Source organism: Anomaloglossus baeobatrachus, chromosome 5 (assembly GCF_048569485.1).
Source record: "Anomaloglossus baeobatrachus isolate aAnoBae1 chromosome 5, aAnoBae1.hap1, whole genome shotgun sequence".
Classification (NCBI taxonomy): domain Eukaryota; kingdom Metazoa; phylum Chordata; class Amphibia; order Anura; family Aromobatidae; genus Anomaloglossus; species Anomaloglossus baeobatrachus.
The window spans coordinates 139078106-139097628 of record NC_134357.1 but is presented as its reverse complement, the minus strand read 5'-3'; positions in this window follow the sequence as shown (position 1 = coordinate 139097628).

Below are 19523 nucleotides of genomic sequence, written 5' to 3'. Positions count from 1 at the left end.
GTTGCAAGCAGAATATATGTTGACATTATAATAGTAATAAACTGGGCAAAAAAAGATAATTTTTCTAACTTTTTTCTGGAAATCATGGTAAACTCTTCTCAATGTACCAATGTTTTGCTGGTTAAAGTGGACATATACAACTGATGAGACAAAGTTTGAATTTGTCTGTTTGCCGGATTTTCCAAGGAAATTCAATTTGCAGAGATATTATTCTCTACAAATTTAATGTTCCTTATTTTGCTTTGGGGTCTCTCCAGATCCCAGAGGATAAGAAACATAAGATGTAAAAAATAAAAAAAAATACTTATACTCCGCTCAGCACTCTGCTCTCCGGCCCCTGCGCTCCTCACCACCACCTGTCCGGTCCTCGTTACCACTTCATGCTAGGCTGGGACATCCCTCTCTGATGTGACCCGGGATAGTTCTGGACAAGCGTGTGTAAAGTCATGATATAACTTCGTATGATGTGACCTTGCACCCTTTGCAGAACTGTCCCAGCCTGGCGTGGAGGGTCATGGAGCTTCAACACTCGTGATGGTGATAAGATGTGGTGAGGGCTGGATGGGGGATGGGTGAGGAGTAGAGAGGTGAGCGGTAAGGTGAGTATAAGTATTTTTTATTATATTTTTTATCCTTTTGATGACCCTTCATGGCTCAGTAGCTGCCATTTTGCTGAATCCATGTGGAAGAGAATACCAAAATCGCTGCAGTTAGGTGAATGTGGATTTTTTGAAAATTCAAGTAGAATTCAATTTCACTGGAATATATTTGCTCATTTCTACTAATGTGACTATATTGATTGCCAAGAAATAGGTTTTCGTATTTATTGACAGAGAGTAGCAGAAAATAGACTAAAAAGACAGTGAGAAATAGTTATTGACTGCTTTTGGTTTGTGAACACAATGAATCTTATGGAAATTATGTTACACAGCTGTCCAACTGGATGAAACATTAAAATTACAGATTACTAATAAGTCAGTGGGTTTCCTGGACCATTCAACCACTGGGATTATCATTGGTATTTGTCAACCATTACATACAATGCCTCTTCTGCTGGAATACATAGTGGTGCTTTGGCTTAGCCCAAATGGACAAATATCTTACATAATATTGGAAAGTCGAAGAATTTCAAAACATCTACAAGGTACACCATTGAACCAGCAATTACACTCAGACTTTGGAATATTACTCCCAGTTCTGTCTGAGACCTGCATGGAATAGTGATTGAATGTCCCGCTGTTGAAGGCTTCCGCCTATAACATCATCTGGAAGAGCTCTAAATGTGTCGTATTATAAAGGCAATGCCTAAAATAGTTCTCATGTGTGCTTGATTCTTATTTTTTATGTACTAACCTGTTGATATAGAAGGTATGACTATGAAGGTTGCAGAACAATTGCATGCATGTATCCATACAAACCTTTAATATACATAATTGTGTATTTTAAAGGTGTTAATCTTTTTCTTTTATTCTGTGCTTAAAAACTAAAGTCCTGAAAGATTAAACAAATACTGCTTTAGTCTAAAAACACGTCTTACCATGTGCAATACCTTTGGAAGTTAGAATAAAAACCATATGTAGGTACTAGGACTTCAGTTTGTATATTTATAAGTGCTGACATTGTATCTCTCGGTAATTTTAGATGTAAAACAACAGTGTTAGAATGTATATGTACTAATAGGGCGCCAAGTTCAAATGTTTAATGATTCTTGCTCGCCGATATAATTCATCACAGTCCAGGCGACCCTCACAGTGTCTTTAACTGCCTATTACCTATGATTCAATTAAACTGATATACACTCGCAAAAGTCGAAACATATTTTTAAAAAATAAATAAAAAATTATTTAAAAAAGTTTTGTGTTTTGAGGTTCCTTGAAAGTGACATTCCTGGGTCTGATAGTATTCAATACTTATATTGAATTATATTACAACAAGGTTCTTGTGGTACTTGTCCAATAGCACATGGCAAGACATGATATGTAGCTGGCTTTGAGACCTTGTATTTTGCAACGATGTGTAGGCTCATCTGGTGAGGTTGATCATTTAGGCCCAATGTCTGGGTGGGCACAGGCGCCACAGACTTGGGTGCAGCAGACAGGTGAAGTATACAGGAAATGGGTAGGCAGAGGTACTGGAAGGCACAGACAGGATACTGATAGCGGATCTACTGGAATCTGCATGCAGACAGGAGATCGGTAGCAGCGGTACTGGAAGCTGCAGGCAGACAGGAGACTGTTCCAAAGGTCCTGGAAGCTGCAGGAAGATAGAAAACTGATCACAGAGGTACTGGAAGCTGTAGACACGAGACTGATCACAGAGGTACTGGAAGCCGCAGGTAGACAGGAGACCGGTAGCAGAAGTGCTAGAAGCCATTGGCAGACAGGAGACTGGACTCAGAGGTATTGGAAGCTGCATGCAGATAGGAGACTGATCACAGAGGTACTGGAATCTTCAGGCAGATAGAAAACTAATCACAGAGGTGCTGGAAGCTGTAGACAGACAGGAGACTGTTCACAGAGGTACTGGAAGCCGCATGTAGACAGGAGACCAGTAGCAAAAGTGCTAGAAGCCACAGGCAGACAGGAGACTGGTCGCAGAAGCATGGAAGCTGCAGGCAGACATTCTACTAGTAGAAAAGGTACTGGAAACCATAGGCAGACAGAACTCAAGAACTCTAAAAGTCATGATAGAAGACAAAGGTTTACATCTTTGTGAGCCTTATATAGGCCCAGGCATATGAGAGAACGTCGGCCACCTGCAAAGCCCGATGTGGAGCGCAACAGAGTTCAGCAGAGTGGGAGTGAAGGTTCCTGGATCTAGGACAGGTGTATAACATGATGTCTACAAACCTAGATTAGATGCAGTACTTTACTGTGTAGAAAGAGAAAGGCCAAATTCATTAAAATTAGCTTTCAATGTGTAATGAATTGGTGCAAATTCATAGATGCTTATTTTTTGGTTCTTTTGCTTTTGAGTATGAAGTCTCATCATCCTTTCAATATGCTTTAAAATGTTGCACATTAATCTTAAACTGCACACAAAAAATAGATTTTGTTCCCCACCAAGATGCTGTAGAACAACTACACAATAATTTTGTTAAATTTCAAAAAGTCACAAATGATGAATTAGGCTAAAACCAAGACCACTAAGCAAGAGCAAAATGTCCTATATAATTACAAAGCTTTCATGAAAAGAAACTACGGTACTTCTCAAAGGTACCCCATGGTAAAACTACCCGGGTTATAAACTTGAAAAACGCTAATAATCATCAAAGTTCTTAGATAAATTCAAAAGATTCTTTATTGAAAAACAATTATTTTTATTCAAACATGAGAGTACACCACAGAGGAATCGGTATTAAAGGGAACCTGTCATCAGAAATTTTGCTTTAAACCTAAATGTTTCCCCCTCTGCAGCTCCTGGGCTGCATTCTAGCAAGGTTCCTTTAGTTTTTTTGCTCCCTTTTAGACGAAATATAATACTTTATAAAGTTGTACCTTTTGGGATGCAAATTTTCTAAATCGTCCATGGGGGCGGGCTCTCTGGTGTCCGTTATGTCCCTCCTGCCGATTTATGCCATCCCCCAACGCAGCATTTCATACTTCCAGGATGCCACCCAGTGAGCCCGTGGTCCGGCGCATGCGCAGTGCCACTGTAGCGGGACTGTGCACTGCGTGCACAGTGTGACCGCTGGTGACGTTTGCGCAGGCACGAGATTATGGGCGGCGCTGTGTTGTCATCGCAAGTGCCCGCGCTTTCCCCTCTGCCTCCAGCGTTCTGCGCAAGCGCTGGCCAGATGACCGCACGTCCCCTCTTTCCCATCTTTCACTGTAGCAAGAAATAGATGGGAGGATCAGAGCAGGACACCACCGGTTACGGCCAGCGCTTGCGCAGAACGCTGGAGGCAGAGAGGAAAGCGCGTGCACTAGATTATGGGTGGGCACTTGCAATGATAATCACAGCGCCGCCCATAATCTCGTTGGGGGACGTAAATCGGCAGGATGGACATAACGGACACCAGAGAGCCCGCCCCCATGGACGATTTAGAAAATTTGCATCCCAAAAGGTACACCTTTATAAAGTATTATATTTGGTCTAAAAGGGAGCAAAAAACCAACAGGAACCTTGCTAGAATGCAGCCCAGGAGCTGCAGAGGGTGAAACATTTAGGTTTAAAGCAAAATTTCTGATGACAGGTTCCCTTTAAACCCAAATTGAAACGCTCAGGTTACAAAAATAGTTATTTGCCTATATTTATGAAGGTAAAAATACAAATTATTCGCAGTATACAAAACATTTTTTTTTTAAAATCACTATGTAATTAATGGGGATCTTACTGATAATTATCCTATCATGTAAAATTAAAGTGCACAAGTGCCAGCTACTCTGATAAAAATTTATTAGATAAACTTAGTAACAAATACTATATCAATGTAAATCATTATGGATACGAATAAAGTTTATCAAAACATATTGTTCAGAAAATGAATTAATATCTTTATTCAAAGTATAAACGCACATATAGGTGCACCATGAACATAATAGAGTCCATTCAATACTATTCTAAAATCACTTTTCCCATTGGACCCAGCTGGAAACCCATGCAAATATATCCACCTATAATAGAACCAAATGGCTGCCGCATAAAAAAGCACTATACCAATCAGCCGATGAGTGAACAGGGTTCAAAGATCAATCCGTATCATAAACAGATCGTAAGTGCCATGGTGATTTAATTTTTTTTTTGTATACTGCAAATAATTTGTATTTTTACATTCATAAATATAGGCAAATAACTATTTTTGTAACCTGAGCGTTTCAATATGGGTTTAATACCGATTCCTCTGTGGTGTACTCTCCTGTTTGAATAAAAATAATTGTTTTTCAATAAAGAATCTTTTGAATTTATCTAAGAACTTTGATGATTAGCGTTTTTCATGTTTATAACCCGGGTAGTTTTATCATGGGGTACCTTTTGAGAAGTAAAACCAAGACCACGTCCACAATGGTGAACAAAAATAAAGACAAACAAAACCAAGTAAGGTTATATGCGCACGCTGCAGTTTTGTTTCTCCAGCGAAAAATGCACCCTCTGTTAGAAAAACGCATAAATAAATGTGTGCATTTTTGATGCGCTTTTGCACTTTCTGCATTTTTTTAACATTATCAATGGCAAAATGCAGGGAAAAACGCAGAAAAGAGGTGACATGCTGCTTCTTTTTCTGGAACCAAAGCTACAGGCAAAAAAGAAGCAATGTGCGCACAGCCTTTCAGATTTCTAATAGACTTTGCTGGGGAAGGAAATGCATGAAGTTTAGGACCACAAACTGCACCCAAAACTGCACCAAAAAAGCAAGGTGCACACAAGGCCTAAGCCTGGAGTTCCACTTGCGTATGATTCAAACAAGACTCGCATCGGTATCACCCGGCACGGCCTGACACTCTCCAGACATGAGTGTGCAGCTGCATGGAAATACATGCAGCGACCCGCTCCTGTAAGGACAGTGTGCGGCCATGCTGGGTGATACCGATGCGAGACTCGCACAAGTCATATGCAAGTGGAACTGTATTCTAAAGGAAAAAAGGCACAAATTAAATAAAGTGCAAATAAAAAAAACACTACTAGAAGCATTGTGTTCAAGAATAAATAAGTGAAACACTAAAGGCCGCTTTACACGCTACAACATCGCTCGAGCGATCTCGTTGGGGTCACGGAATTTGTGACGCACATCCGGCCGCTTTAGCGATGTCGTTGCGTGTGACACCTATGAGCGATTTTGCATCGTCGCAAAAACGTGCAGAATCGCTAATCGGTGACATGCCCACCTATTCCCAATTATCATTGCTGCTGTGTGTACGATCTAGTTCGTTGTTCCTGTGGCAGCACACATCGCTATGTGTGACATCGCAGGAGCGACAAACCTCACCTTACCTGCGGCCACCGGCAATGCGGAAGGAAGGAGGTGGGCGGGATGTTACGTCCCGCTCATCTCCGCCCCTCCGCTTCTATTGGGTGGCCGCGTAGTGACGTCGCTGTGACGCCGAATGAACCGCCCCCCTTAGAAAGGAGGCAGTTCATTCGGTCACAGCGACGTCGCTAGGCAGATAAGTAGTGTGACGGGTCTGAGCAATGTTGTGCGCAACGGGCAGCGATTTGCCCGTGTCGCACAACCGATTGGGGCGGGTACCCACACTAGCGATATCGGTAACGATATCACAACGTGTAAAGCGGCCTTAAGTGAACATAAATATAACACACACGAGTGCTGTTTTCCATTTTGATGCATAAACAAATAAAAATAGGGCCCATACTGTTTTAGACATACAAATGCACAAATACACAATGTGGCCAATGTACAAACATACACATACATAGAAAATTTGTGAGCACACTGCTATTAATAAATGCATGAACTCTACTATTGATATACATGGTAAAAACATGAGGTAAGGTACTTGTCGTGGTTGGATGGCTTTTCGACTTTGTGATTAAAAATTGTTAACTATGTACCTTACGTTTCTAACATTTGGAGCATTAGTGGAGTACATGTATTCATTAGTTGCAGTGTGTTGATGTGTACAGTATATATAACTTTTCCTATTATTATGATGATCCTAAAACTGGAAATTTTACTCACCATTTCATATGGATAAAAGCAATAATCTTCTTGACAAATGGTTTACCCTCCCAACGTCACAAGGCATAAGCACTCGTTGATGGTTCTTGTATCCATTGAACATCATCACCATGGGATTTATATTCGGAGAAGAGATGCGCAGGTGTCCATGTTACTATAGATTTTAGAAGACAAGGAAGAACAGGTAATGATCATTACTTGCAGCGCTTTGTATGTTCTGACAAGCAATTAAAGTTCTTCGCTGACATGATGTTCATGTGCTGAGGCTGCTACACTACACTTGTGAGGGCATTAACCTAGAACTAAGAAAAAAGGTGACAAAGGAAAGATGGAAAAATGACTCTTAAGGACTAATAAAAAGAACATACAATGACTATTCTGGGGTCCCTTACAGTGGATACCGATATGCCCTAAAAGGGCTATTCTCTAATAGATTAATTACCAGCCACTTATTGGAGTAAGTTGCCATGTCTCAGAAGTGCCTTATAGGTCAAGTATAAATTAAAATAAAAGGTTGTTGGAAATGTGGACTTGCCATTACTAGTTCTAGATATACTGAGCTATAGATTGCTCATTTCTACCAAGTGGAAATGTTTTGAAAAAAGCATCTATGGGACCAACATGGTGGAGAGCATCATGATTATTTGGACTATGATATAGTTTTTTTAATGCAAAAAATTGCAACAAACATTCTTAGGCGGGCTTTGCACGCTGCGACATCGGTAACAATGTGTTACCGATGCTGCAGCGATAGTCCCACCCCCGTCGCATGTGCAATATCTAGTGAAAGCTGCCGTAGCGATTATTATCGCTACGGCAGCTTTATACGCACATACCTGCCGTGCGACGTCCCTCTGGCCGGCGACCCGCCTCCTTCCTAAGGGGGCGGGTCGTGCGACGTCACAGCGACGTCACACGACAGGCGGCCAATTGAAGTGGAGGGGCGGAGATGAGCAGGATGTAAACATCCCGCCCACCTCCGTCCTTCTCATTGCAGCCGGCGGCAGGTAAGGTGAAGTTCCTCGCTCTTGCGGCTTCACACACAGCGATGTGTGCTGCCGCAGGAGCGAGGAACAACATCGCACCTGTCGCTGCACCGGCATTATGGAAAGGGAGGCTGCAGCGATGATACGATAACGACGCTTTTGCGCTCGTTCATCGTATCAAAAAGGTTTTACACGTTGCGATATCGACTGCGACGCCGGATGTGCGTCACTTTCGATTTGACCCCATCGACATCGCACGTGCAATGTCGCAATGTGCAAAGCCGCCCTTAGTCAGAAAAATACAACTCTGCAGATGTGTTGGTGTATATCCAACACCTAAATCTGCCTCCAGCAAACATACCTATTGGAAAATTAATTGACTGTGACTGCAGACTTGTAAATCTTCCTATTGCGCATATTGCATGCTGTCATGACTACGGTTCGGGTGGTCATGTGACCATAAGTATTTGCATACTGGCCACATTACCACTAGACATGTGCAGTCTCACTCAATCCACTTATATTGAATAAGGTTTCAAACGTCTAGTTGGAATGTGGCTGGGAATATGCAAATCATGTACTTCCAGTCACATGACCACTCACTCTTAGCGCTGGCACCAGAAAATCTGTATAGCAAGCATAGACTTTAGTGGCAAATCTTGACAACCTCTTTAATTAGCAACTGGCACAAGGGCTGGAAGAACCCTTCATGATACTAAGGGCACACCAGTGGGCGGGATCAGACAGATGTGAATGCCCACCTATGGGTCCTGAGGTGTCAAGGGCGGGAAAACAGTAGATCAGTCTTGACAGTTGAAGTGAGAGGAGCGAAGTGTGCAGTGTAGTCAGGGGTAGAGGCCCCTGGACTACCCGGCTAGGTGGCAGACAGTGAACAGGGCCACAGGCGACGGAGATCCGGTCGCGAGAGACCTCAAGTGGACCGGGGCAGGGTTGTAGCCCGCAGGTACCGACAGCGGGAATCCGGTCCGGAGGCCGTGCACAGTCGAGGTGCCTGGACCCTAGGGCGAGGAAGGTTGCAAGCGCCTCTCCAATTAATCAGCCAGGGACAAGGTTCTTCCCAATTTACTGCCCAGATAGAGCGAAACAGAAGCCCAATGCGGGGGATAGGGTGTCCGCCAAGAACCCACTGAAATCCCAAGGGTCAGCTTTCGCGGGCCACAGCTCCCAACACAAATAGAACCGGGAGTGGACTTCTCCATTCCATTCCAAAAGAGAAGGAAACACAAAGTGCAGGAGGAAGGGTTATCTGCTCATCAACCTGGGTGCGGGACCTGAATGCACAGTCCAAAGGCAGCCGGCAACTGACAAACTGGTTTACTACTGGACTTGTACGAAGTTATTGAACTGTGAGTACACCACTGTCCCCTGATCCGGTCTGGCGCTCCACCTCCAGCAGCCATCACTCCCGTGTTCCATCCTAGGGCCCCAGGACTACACCTCCCCTACCCATGGAGGGGATCTCACCTTGCTGCCTCGTTCCATCAGCCCCGGGCGCCCCATCAACAGGCAGTGGCGGTGCCAACATCCTTCACTGCCACCCACGGGTGGCGTCACAGACAACCTCCCTTGTAAATATCCCCTTTCCGACGGTTGTGAGGACGGGCGGCCGTGCGAGCCCGGGTCTGAGCAGGTCCCCGAGAGAGAGAAGCGGCAGCGGCCCCCGCCTGCAACACTAAATGTGTAAATCTTTACACAAGAGAGAAAGAAAAAAAATAAAGTTAGAAAAAAAGACCTTTTTTAACTCTGAGCAAAATTCTTTTTGTGAAAAAAGCATCAAGGAATATCACAAGATAAGAAAATCTGCTTTAAAAGTTTGCATATTTTCATTACTTGCCAGTTCTGCAAATGTGATGACTAAATATATCACATGGCGCTCTTCTTGCTTCACTTATTAGTGATGGCTTTTTGAGTAGTAGTAACTGATTGACACTACCAGGCTTTCATCTAGGTCCCACATCACAATTCAGCAGATTGCAGGTTCGAATTACACTTGAAATCGATTTTAAAGGTAACAGTAATGCAGGAGCCGCAAAGTAGATATAAGATTGATGGGAGATCAGAGCTCTTCTTTAGCGCGCTATTTTTTTCTGAGCTCAAGAGAACTCTTCAGCAGTAAGGATATTATTAGAGAAATCACAGAAGACTATTGTATGTTTCGTATGAAGCTATAGCAACTGACACCAAAGAGTTAGGAAACATGGTACGAATGCTAAAATCAATGGGACTAAAGTTACAGTGCTGACCTGTACAATACAATGGCGTTTTGTTCCTTCTCCTTCATTTTCAGACAGGTTGGCTTCAAAGAAAACATGTCCATCACCAGTCATGAACAATTGTGGTCAATTGACCGATTTTGAAGCAGGGAAATTTTACAGTGTGTAGAGACAACTAAATGGTAAGTGCAAGCCGAAAATATATCTTATGAGCCTCACTGCAAAATATGGAAGTGCATTTTTAATATTGGGCAGAGAAACCTTTTGGGTTCCCTACTGCTTCACTGCTCAGGTGTGAACACAGCACTTTATACTTACCATATTGAGCCTCCAGTCACTTTATTTAAAGTAGTGATGAGTAATGATGAGCAAGCCCTACCAAGCTCGAGTGTTTGGTTCTTGAAATGAGCAGGTTGGATGCTCGGACGGGATAGAATCAAGTATAAACGAAGTCAATGGGAAACTCAAGCACTTTTCTGGAAATCTGCCTATAAAATGCTCGAGTTTCTCATTGACTTCCATTATACTCGGTACACGAGTTGAGGACATTCAAATGTGTCGCCCTGGGCAAGCCAGGGGACACAGGTCACACACCACTACACCCCACACTCCAGGTAGGCACATCACAGCTAACCAGAAATCCTTGTTGCCTTCCTCCAGGAGTCTGATGATGCACACCAGGGGGTGGGCCAGGCGGTTGGCTCCGCCCACCAAGGAGCTCACAGCTCTGGAGGCAGGAAGAAACCAGGCAGACAGCTCAGGGAGGAGTAGGAGTGAGGAGCTAAGTGGAGGAGTTAAGAAAGTGAAAGTGAAAGCAAGTAAAGTGACAGAGAAGAGGAAGAAAGCCTGAAGGGTCCAGCTTTGTGAGGGCCAGATCAGCAAAGTCAGCAACGGCGGTGACTGTCTGGAGGGGGACCGTTTGGAAGTTCCTGGAAGGACCCCGATGGCTGAGTGCCCGGTGGTCTGGAGCAGTGTTCCGAAGGACAGTCAGCACCAGGGCAGGGGCCTCTCGGACCCCGGCAAGGCTAGGAGTCCCCAGATTTGCCAAATCCGTCAGTGACGGGGACGCAGATCCCCCAACAACCAAGTCCCGATTGAAGGCAACAGCCGGACCTGAAGCAGAGAGACACCGCCACCGCCACCGCCACGGCACCAGTTTCTCAGGGCCAGCGCCTGCGGGCAAAGTGTAGAGCTCCTCCGGCCCAGATTGCAGCCGGGGAGCGGGTAACCGGAGGGAATCCACCACTACCACAAGTCAAACATAGGTGCAAGGAAGAGGGACATCACCGTCACCTACCGGGAGAGCAGGTGCAGCCGTCTGTGGGACCGTCCTACCAGCCGTTTGGTTTACCGTACAAACTGTGTCCACGTCTCAGGCTGAGTGAGTACCACAGTGCCGCAAGGCACAGCGCTGCCCCCGCGACACTGCGCCCACCAAGCCCTGCACCACACATCTCCATCACCGGGCCCCGGGATCACCAACCTCTACCCACGGAGGGTCAACACAACACCTGGCTGCTCCGCATCACCATCCCCGGGAGCCCCCGTACAGAGCAGCGGTGGTGAAATCACCACAACCGTGGGTGGCGTCACGAACTATAACAATCCCCACACCCAACCACAAAACCCCCCTTTCACTCACGGGCGAGGAGTGTCGCTCGAGAAACCCCGGGATCCGGCCCACAGCTCGAGCCACCACTGAGCAGCTGCCGGACCCGAGCAGAAGGGGTGAGCGCGGTGTGCTGACACCCTCCTCCCCGCCCGCGACAACTTGGCGTCACGAACAGGATCTTACCGCTCTGCCGTCTGGTAGAAGTGCGCCTTGTTACCGCCGGAGGTATCCGGCAGAAAAATTTCAGAAGCCGCCATCTTTGGCGCGAAAAGTTCCCGCTCGGGCGTCTTCTCGAGCAGTAGAGGCGCGAAGGCCAAAACCCCGCCCCGAGAGAGGAGGGGCCGGAAAGAGCTAAGGGGGACGCGATGGCGGCTGGACGCATGTAAGTGTGGCGTCGCAACAAACACACTGGGACCCCCGATCCATCGACCCTAACGGAAAATGTCCGCCCCGCCGAGCTATGCGGAGGCGGCCGAGCTGGTGCCCGGGACAGCGGCATGGCTGAGGGCCCGAACGGTGGAGATTTGCCGTCATTATCAGAGGCAGATCGGCGGGCTGATGGAGCAATGGGCTGCAGAGGTGGAGGCGCTAGTTGCCGTAGCGCGAGTGTATGGAATGGAGGAACCGGAGAGTGACCCACGCCCCTGTGTCCCGGAGGGACCGGCCGCTGCGGCTGAGGGACCCAGTCAGACCCTGGCTCCTAGGTTGCCTCCGTCATACTTGCTCGCATGCTGCACAGCACCTGGCCCGTTGGGCGTACACCCCCCCGTGATTGCAGCCCAGGGAGTAGCAAGCCTGGAAGCTACGGCGGTTGGAAGCTACCCGTCTGGTGCGGAAGCTGTTGATGGTGACTCCGGGCCTGACACCGAGCCCATGTCGGAGGAAGAAGGGTCCGCCGCAGCCGAAGAATCTGAGTAGGGCCGTGGGTGCCCGTTGCACCGTCCCCGTTGGGACCACCAGTAAGTTTGTTTAAAAGTTTTGAAAAGAATGATAAGAAAAATGATGATACCGTGAAAGTCACCTGATTTGCTTTTGTGATTGAACCGGCAGGAGCTGGCACCGTTGTCCCCGTGGGGACCGTTTAAGTTTAGCATGGGAACTATCCATGGACAAGCCCGTGAACTTGCAGGGCACCACAAACGTTAAGTGGCTTGTAAATATGTTGGGTACCGTTACCGTTTCCGCAATACCGTCTCCGGAGAGGCAGGTTGGAGGGAGGGCCCTGAGCAGAGCAGGCCAGGGCCCAGCCACCAAAGGAACCGGTGGCCACCCTCTGGAGGGGAAGGACAGATCCCGCTCGGGTAACTTGTGCTGGACTGTGGGTCAAGGGGTGCTGCCTGGGTTTTAGGGGCAGCATCAGGGCCAGGTTGCTTGGGTGGGAGAGAGCGGAAACCGTGACCGTACACCGTTGCAACGTTTAAGTAAATGTGCCTCCCGTCTTGGGAAGAGTTTTTGATTAAAAATGTATTTATGTTTGCTTAACCTTGTTACCCCCTTTTACAGAAAAATAAAACCGGTGTAGGACGGCAGCCCGCGGACGGTCTGCATTTTGCTAAGGGGGAATGTGTCGCCCTGGGCAAGCCAGGGGACACAGGTCACACACCACTACACCCCACACTCCAGGTAGGCACATCACAGCTAACCAGAAATCCTTGTTGCCTTCCTCCAGGAGTCTGATGATGCACACCAGGGGGTGGGCCAGGCGGTTGGCTCCGCCCACCAAGGAGCTCACAGCTCTGGAGGCAGGATGAAACCAGGCAGACAGCTCAGGGAGGAGTAGGAGTGAGGAGCTAAGTGGAGGAGTTAAGAAAGTGAAAGTGAAAGCAAGTAAAGTGACAGAGAAGAGGAAGAAAGCCTGAAGGGTCCAGCTTTGTGAGGGCCAGATCAGCAAGGTCAGCAATGGCGGTGACTGTCTGGAGGGGGACCGCTTGGAAGTTCCTGGAAGGACCCCGTTGGCTGAGTGCCCGGTGGTCTGGAGCAGTGTTCCGAAGGACAGTCAGCACCAGGGCAGGGGCCTCTCGGACCCCGGCAAGGCTAGGAGTCGCCAGATTTGCCAAATCCATCAGTGACGGGGACGCAGATCCCCCAACAACCAAGTCCCGATTGAAGGCAACAGCCGGACCTGAAGCAGAGAGACACCGCCACCGCCACGGCACCAGTTTCTCAGGGCCAGCGCCTGCGGGCAAAGTGTAGAGCTCCTCCGGCCCAGATTGCAGCCGGGGAGCGGGTAACCGGAGGGAATCCACCGCTACCACAAGTCAAACATAGGTGCAAGGAAGAGGGACATCACCGTCACCTACCGGGAGAGCAGGTGCAGCCGTCTGTGGGACCGTCCTACCAGCCGTTTGGTTTACCGTACAAACTGTGTCCACGTCTCAGGCTGAGTGAGTACCACAGTGCCGCAAGGCACAGCGCTGCCCCCGCGTCCCTGCGCCCACCAAGCCCTGCACCACACATCTCCATCACCGGGCCCCGGGATCACCAACCCCTACCCACGGAGGGGCAACACAACACCTGGCTGCTCCGCATCACCATCCCCGGGAGCCCCCGTACAGAGCAGCGGTGGTGAAATCACCACAACCATGGGTGGCGTCACGAACTATAACAATCCCCACACCCAACCACAAAACCCCCCTTTCACTCACGGGCGAGGAGTGTCGCTCGAGAAACCCCGGGATCCGGCCCACAGCTCGAGCCACCACTGAGCAGCTGCCGGACCCGAGCAGAAGGGGTGAGCGCGGTGTGCTGACACCCTCCTCCCCGCCCGCGACACAAGCGTTCGAATGCTTTGTTACGAGTACTGAGCTCCTGAGCATGGTGGTGCTTGCTCATCACTAATACTATGGCATTAGGAGAATATTAGTCATAAGCGAGCACTACCATGCTCGGGTGTTTGGTAATTCTAACGAGCATTGGAACACTTGGACGGGCTTGACTCGAATACCGAATATAATTTAAGTAAATGGGCAACGCGATCATTTTCCCAGAAGATCTTTTGGAAAAATGCTCAAATTTCCCATTGACTTCCATAATACTTGGTATTCGAGTCGAGCCCATCCAAGTGTCCAAGCTGAGTACTAATCACCCGAGCATGGCACTGCTCGCTCATCACTAGAGAATATATTAAACATAAATGTCTGGACCAAAATAGGATATATACCGGTAACCAAAGAAATCCGTGCAGAAACAATAGTAATAAACACTTCTAATGGAAAAGACAGTAGTAACTGTTAATGTCTAAAAAATTCTAAAAAACAATAATAAAGCTAAGTCTTATCCAATAGAGCCAAATTCTGCTGGTACAATTACTCAATGTACCAACACAATGCAGTCATGGTTATTGCCTCAATTGAATACACTCTTTTGGGCTTCTAGATTTTTTAGTATTCAAAGGTGCTGTAAATTAGCTATCAATTGGGTTAATTTCTTCTTCTTGAGAGGTTATCTAATGTTTAAAGGGAACCAATCACCAGGATTTTCGTATATAGGCTAAAGCCAGTGCTATACTGGCACTATCAGGCTGATTCTATACATACCTGTAGTGGGCAGCTTGGATGTTTAGGTTTTGAAATCCAAAAAAAGTAAAGTTTAAAAAAATCAGCAGCTGCTTGAGTGACAGTTGCAATGGAGCAGATAATATATTCATAGTTATCCCCTCCCTCTGTTAGAATTAGCATAAGTATTATACGAACGATTCACTTTTGTTGCAGGACCTGTGTGAAGTCATACCCATGTGACCTGGTATCAAGCTTTGTTGGCTGAGGCCCCGCCCCTTGTGGTCACATGGGTATGACCTCACACAGTTCCTGCAACAGACAAAGTGAATTATTTGTATAATACTTATGCTAATTCTAACATGGGAAGGGGATAACCATGAATATATTATCTGCTCCAGTGTAGCTGCCACTCAACAAGCTGCTAATTTTATAAACTTTACTTTTTTGGATTTCAAAACCTATACATCTGAGTTGACCACTACAGGTATGTAGAGAATCAGCCTAATAGTGCCAGTATAGATAGCACTGGCTTTAGGTTATATACAAAAATCCTGGTGATTGGTTCCCTTTAAAAAGTATGCAGAGAAACAAAAACAGAAGTTTGGCCCTAAAGTCAATAAATGTCTTGAGTCTTGACTTTTTTTACTTTTATTTGAAGAATTACACTTTGAGATACAGTCATATGAAAAAGTGTGGGCACCCCTATTAGGCTATGTGCCCACGCTGCGGATTTACCGCGGATTTTGCCGCGGATTTGCCGCGGATTTACCGCGGATTTGCCGAAAATCTGCAGCAGCGGCACTTCCAAGCCATTTCAATGGCATTTTGGAAATGCTGTGCCCATGCTGCGGATTTTTCCGCGGCGGATTTGCCGCGGATTTTGATCCGGAAAAATCTGCAGCATGTCAATTATTGTTGCGGATTTTGTTGCGGATTTTTCCCATGCAAGTCAATGCAAGGTGTAAAATCCGCAAGAAATCCGCAGGTCTGTTCCCACAGGCTCTTTTTCCTGCGGATTTGGTGCGGATTTCGCAAACAAATCCGCAGGAAGTGATGTAGGATAGTTCAGGAAGAGGAAGTTTCACCATTTTGTAGTGTAGAGTAGTGGCAGTGTAGTCGTGTTGTGTTCGGACTCTGGATTGCCAGCTAAAAGCAGCTAGTTACAGGCTGCTTGCTTTTAGCTGGCAAAACAGGATCCCAGGTCTTTTTTCACAATTCTTTTTAAAAAAAAAAAAAAAATGTGCTCCGCTGTATTTTCACTGTCCAGCCCGATGCAAGCAAGCAACTGAGGGCTGTGCTTCTCAGCGGGATAAGGCTGAAGCATTCTCTGCCCCTCCCGCTGAGAAAAACAGTCCTCAGCTGCCCCTGAAAATGGCGGCTCCGTTGTGACGCGCCATTCACAGGTGCTGTACAGGTGCCATTCATCCAGCTGCCCTGATGCATTGGCTGGCTGGGTAATACGGGGTTAATGCCAGTTTTCTGCAAACTGGCACTAAGCCCGAGGTTCATAATGTCATGCCTGTGTAGACACAGCCATTATGAACCTCCGTTTGGTAATAAAGAAAAGAAAACACTTTTTTAAAAAATTTTATTTGAAAGAAAAACACACAAACATCCCTGATTGCCATCTTTATTACTCCCTGAATTCCCCGACGATAATCCATGACAGCTCCGATGTGCACCTGGCTGACCCGGGCACTGACGTCAGCCGGTGACAGCAGCCGTCAGTGTATTATTAAATGCTGCACAGCTCTTTTCCGGCAGCTGGGAACGTCTGATATCAGATCCCTGGTCAGCTGACTTAATTCGCGAGCGCAGGCGGGTCAGCTGACTGCACACCGACAGCTGACGATGTGCACTCATGTTACCCGGGCACGGACGTCAGCCGATCCCAGCAGCCGTCAGTGTACGAGATGCTGCAAAGCTCTCTTCCGTCTGCTGGGACCAGCTGACGTCCGTGCCCGGGTCAGATAAGTGCACATCGGCCGACTATTCAGCTGTCGGTGTGCACTCAGCTGACCCGCCCGCGCTCGAGAATTAAGTCAGCTGACCGGCTGACTTCTGTGCCCGGGTCAGCTGATGCTGTGAGGTCAGCTGACCCGAGCTCAGCTATGAACTGAGCTGACCCGGCCAGTGAGTTCTGCCGCTCCCAGCAGCCGGCAGAGAGCTTTCCTGTGATATTGTCCTGGATTAACCTCTGAGGCTTGGGAGTAATAAAGATGGCAATCAGGGATGTGTGTGTGTGTTTTTCTTTCAATTAAAATTTTTAATAAAGGTGTTGTGTTTTCTTTTTTCCCAAATGGAGGTTCATAATGGCTGTGTCTACACAGGCATGACATTATGAACCTCGGGCTTAGTGCCAGTTTGCAGAAAACTGGCATTAACCCCGTATTACCCAGCCAGCCAAATGCATCAGGGCAGCTGGATGAGCCTCGGTACAGCACCTGTGAATGGCGCTTCACAACGGAGCCGCCATTTTCAGGGGCAGCTGAGGACTGTTTTTCTCAACGGGAGGGGCAGAGAATGCTTCAGCCTTATCCCGCTGAGAAGCACAGCCCCCAGTTGCTTGCTTGCATCGGGCTGGACAGTGAAAATACAGCGGAGCACATTTTTTTTTTTTTTTTTTTTTTTAAATAACAGTGAAAGGAAACATGGGACCACATTTTTTGGCTATAAGCTGCGGCCACCACCACTGGGTTATTATATACAGCCTAATGTAAGAGCCCAGTGGTGTTGGCAGAGCCCAGTGGTGTTGGCCGCAGCTTTTCTGTATAAGCACACTGTGAGACTGCTAACAAAATGGATAATGGAGAAGAAAGGAGGGTTGGGACAGGAAATGACATAAAGAGACTTTTTTTTGCCTTCAAAACAGTCAAAGCTTTATTCAGAAACACATTAGAGTACAATGGACAAAATCCGCATCAAAATCCGCAACGAAATCCGCGTCAAATCCGCGTCAAATCCGCGTCAAATCCGCAGCTATGCTAAGGTGCGGATTCTGGGGGAAAGCTGCGGATTTTGAGGCAGAAAAATCCGCAGCAACATTCTCTCGTGGACACATAGCCTTAATGTTAACCTTTTTTCTTTATAACAATTTGGGTTTTTGCAACAGCTATTTCAGTTTCATATATCTAATAACTGATGGACTCAGTAATATTTCTGGATTGAAATGAGGTTTATTGTACAGAAAATGTGCAATCCGCATTTAAACAAAATTTGACCGGTGCAAAAGTATGGGCACCTCAACATAAAAGTGACCTTAATATTTTGTAGATCCTCCTTTTGCAAAAATAACAGCCTCTAGTCGCTTCCTGTAGCTTTTAATGAGTTCCTGGATGAAGGTATATTTGACCATTCCTGTTTACAAAATAATTCCAGTTCAGTTAAGCTTGATGGTCGCCGAGCATGGACAGCACGCTTCAAATCATCCCACCGATTTTCAATGATATTTAGGTCTGGGGACTGGGATGGCTGTTCCAGAACATTGTAATTGTTCCTCTGCATGAATGCCTGAGTAGATTTGGAGCGGTGTTTTGGATCATTGTCTTGCTGAAATATCCATCCCCTGCGTAACTTCAACTTCGTCACTGATTCTTGCACATCATTGTCAAGAATCTGCTGATACTGAGTTGAATCCATGCGACCCTCAACTTTAACAAGATTCCCGGTGCCGGCATTGGCCACACAGCCCCAAAGCATGATAGAACCTCCACCAAATTTTACTTTGTTTTTTTGCCTCCATGCATAACGTCTTTTTGTATGACCAAACCACTCAATCTTTGTTTCATCAGTCCACAGGACATTCTTCCAAAATGTAACTGGCTTGTCCAAATGTGCTTTTGCATACCTCAGGCGACTCTGTTTGTGGCGTGCTTGCAGAAATGGCTTCTTTCGCATCACTCTCCCATACATCTTCTCCTTGTGCAACGTGCGCTGTATTGTTGACCGATGCACATTGACACCATCTGCAGCAAGACGATGCTGCAGGTCTTTGGAGGTGGTTTGTGGATTGTCCTTGACTGTTCTCACCATTCTTCTTCTCTGCCTTTCTGATATTTTTCTTGGCCTGCCACTTCTGGTCTTAACAAGAACTGTACCTGTGTTCTTCCATTTCCTTACTATGTTCCTCACAGTGGAAACTGACAGTTTAAATCTCTGAGACAACTTTTTGTATCATTCCCTGAACAACTATGTTGAATAATCTTTGTTTTCAGATCATTTGAGAGTTGTTTTGAGGAGCCCATGATGCCACTCTTCATAGGAGATTCAAATAGGATAACAACTTGCAAGTGGCCACCTTAAATACCTTTTCTCATGATTGGATACACCTGCCTATGAAGTTCAAAGCTCAATGAGGTTACAAAACCAATTTAGTGCTTTAGTAAGTCAGTAGATAGTAGTTAGGAGTGTTCAAATCAAGAAATTGATAAGGGTGCCCATACTTTTGCACAGATCAAATTTTGTTTAAATGCGGATTGCACATTTTCTGTTAGTACAATAAACCTCATTTCAATCCAGAAATATTACTCAGTCCATCAGTTATTAGCTATATGAAAC